Here is a 3035-nt window from a genome sequence, read left to right on the forward strand (position 1 = left end):
CCTCCAGTTTCATCCATGTTATGAGATGTTTCACAGATTCATCATTGTTCTTTATTGTTGTCAAGATCAAGTCCTAATCAAACTGCTTCCTACCTCTCACTATTCATTTACAATATTCTGGTCCTCATTTTAAGTGGTCTTTTTCTGGTCACACTTTTCCCACACCATCTCTGCAATTTCCCTCAAATTCTGATCCCATATTCTGCGCTTCCTGGAGTCCTGCCACTGCAAACTCAATTAAGTCTGCAGTTACAATTTTTTTAATTTTTATTGTGGTAAAATATACATAACAAAACATTTGCCATTTCAGCATGTACAATTCAGTGACATTAATTACGTTCACCATGTTGTACAACCATCACCCTTATCCGTTTCCAATTTTTTTCATCACTCTTAACAGAAACTCAGTATCCTTTAAGCAATACCTCATTTTCTCCTCCCTCCCGCCCCTGTAACCACTAATAAACTTTGGTCTCTGCATTTGCCTATTCTAGATATTTCATACAAGCAGGATCATACAATATTTGTCCTTTTGTGTCTGACTTATTTCACTCAGCATAATGTTTTCAAGGTTCATCCATGTTGTACCATGTATCAGAACTTCATTTCTCCTTATGGCTGAATATTCCATCGTATGTATATATCACATTTTGTTTATCTATTCATCTGTGATGAACACTTGGGGTTACAATCTTTTGTCAAACTAATAAACCGCTTTCCAAATTTTCCACATCTAACAGAGTTATCATCATTAACTGGGTTCACCTGATTCTCAACTTCGATTCCCACTTCTCCTTGGGTTGACTTATCATTCACCAAATTCTGTTCATTTTTCCTCAAATATTCTGCACATCTAAAATGACCACGGTAGGCAACACTACCTCAAGACAGATCTCTTGGCAGATCACCCACATTCTGCCTTCACTGTCAACTGATTCCTCTTTGTAAAACACTGCTTTCAAAATATAACCAGTACAAGAATCTTCTGGAAGCCTATGGGTCAACACCAACTTCCCTGCATGGCACCTAAATCCTTCCATCAATTGGTCCCACTTTATCTCACCAACCTGTTCTCCACTGCCAGATAATATCCACTCTGCTCCAGTGAGGCAGGTCTTTTTCTTCTTTCCCCCACAACACAAGCTGTTCCCATTCTTGCTTCTGGCCTTTACTAATGCCACTTCCTCCTAAGTGGCATGTCCTGCTCTCAATATTACATTTCTTTCAAGATACAGGTCTTTGTCAAACTCTGAATTTTCTTTGTTGGTAGTCTATTCTAAATAACCATACTAAATAAATATGTAGAGAATGTAAATTTTTAGATCAACTTTTATCTTTGTTTCTTCTTTCTAGACTGTATACTCAAGGACTGAGTAGTCTCTATTAGGGCTAGAAGACTTTAAGCCATAAATTGAACACGTGACAAAAGCGGTGGTAAATCAATATCTAGGTAAATACAGAAATAATAACTTACTTTATAAAAATCAGTATTCCATTTTATAATTCTGCTAATGTGTCAAACATAATTAGCAAACCTGATACAAAGATAATACCAAATATAAGATAACCCAAAGAACATTATTCTTTTAGGTCTCCCTAAGGCTAGGCAAGCAGGTATTTTCATTACACAAAGCAGAGCACAATAAAGACTGCAATCTGAAATTAAAGTGGGCATCTGAGCCTCTGATTAAGAATCCTTTAATAATTTCTAGTTTACCTTCTTGCATGGAAGTTCCTGGATTATAAAACATTTCTTTTCTTTCTCAGTGATAAATGTCATACTCTAAAAATGTTCATCTAACTGTGTCCCCAGTAGGTTCTGGAACATATTCTTGAGAATGTGAGAACTATCCCTTTAAAAGAAGTCCACAGACTACTCAAGTTTGAGGAACACTGACTGCACCATCACTTTATCGCGCAATTAGCTCTATTTTTCCAAGGAGAAATCTAAGGCATGAAATTTAGCAAACGCAGAGCAAAGCAAAAATGACGCTGAACGTGTAAGACGTTGCGATAAAAACCCAATCAGGTCCTCGGTGAAACATTCTTTATCCCTTGCAGGTCCCTTCCTAGTGTGGGCCGGATACACCAGAGCGAGTAAAGGATAGCAGCGTGGTCACACAGGAGGCGCGACAGCACGACTGCCGAGGTTCCTCCTGCCAGGGGCGGGGGAGAGCACCTGCCACGCAGGGTCACTGCTGCTGGCAGCAGGGGCACCCGGATGTGTCCGCGCGCGGCAGGGGCAGCTGCTGCCCGCGGTCGGGGGACGGTCGGCAGAGCTGTGCTGGCAGCAGCGGAGGTACCGACGCGGAAGAAACCGACGGTAGCCGTGGGGCAGGGCTCCGGGAGAGCTCTCGGGCGCCAGGGCAGAGGGACTCGTCCCGCGGCCCGCTCACCAACCCGCTGGGTTCCCCAACTCAACTATTCCCACCAAGGCCGGCCGCTTCAGCATCCCGCCCTCCCTTCGTCCGCGTCGAGGAGGCCGGTCTCACCTGCTCGGCTGCACCCGACACGGCGGCCGGGGCTCCGGGGAGCGGAGGACCGCGAGCGGGGAGCATCACGGCTACTGCGGCGAAGTGGCGGCGGCGGCAACGCTGACCGCGCTTTCTAGAGGATCTTCTTCTTCCCGGGAGCCGCAGCCCAGCCCGGCCCCCGACTGTCGCGTCACTGTCCACTCCCAGAGCGCGCACGCAGCCGGCGGGAGGGCGCACGATGAGGGGCGGAGCCGAGCCGGGGGCGGGCCTGAGCCGTAATGATTGGCATCCCCAGAGCCAGTCCCTCTAGCTGGAAGCCTGGTGGCATAGTGGTTAAGAGGTCGGCTGCTTACGAAAAGGTCGACAATTCGAATCCACTAGGCGCTCGTTGGAAACCGTAGAGGGCAGTTCTACTCTGTCCTATAAGGTCGCTATGAGTCGGAATTGACTCGACGTCAATGGGTTTGGTATGGATTTGGATGTGACCTAACTCTAGGCTGGGAATGTAAAACGTGAAGATAATACCCCGGAAGGGCATTGTCCTGTGGCGTGGTTACAGCC

General features: G+C 46.1%; 1 protein-coding gene across 2 annotated transcripts in view; it reads right to left on the bottom strand.

The window, feature by feature from the left end:
* The window catches only part of ENTPD4 (ectonucleoside triphosphate diphosphohydrolase 4), a 29002-nt gene extending 26335 nt beyond the window's left edge, over positions 1-2667 (bottom strand). For both annotated transcript variants that reach the window (XM_023736693.1, XM_004382132.2), the window contains exon 1: positions 2493-2667. The gene's annotated coding sequence lies outside the window, so the exon portion shown is untranslated. The remainder of the gene's footprint in view (positions 1-2492) is intronic.
* Between the last annotated feature and the right edge of the window lie 368 nt (positions 2668-3035).

This window comes from Trichechus manatus, unplaced genomic scaffold (assembly GCF_000243295.1).
Source record: "Trichechus manatus latirostris isolate Lorelei unplaced genomic scaffold, TriManLat1.0 scaffold00090, whole genome shotgun sequence".
Lineage (NCBI taxonomy): Eukaryota > Metazoa > Chordata > Mammalia > Sirenia > Trichechidae > Trichechus > Trichechus manatus.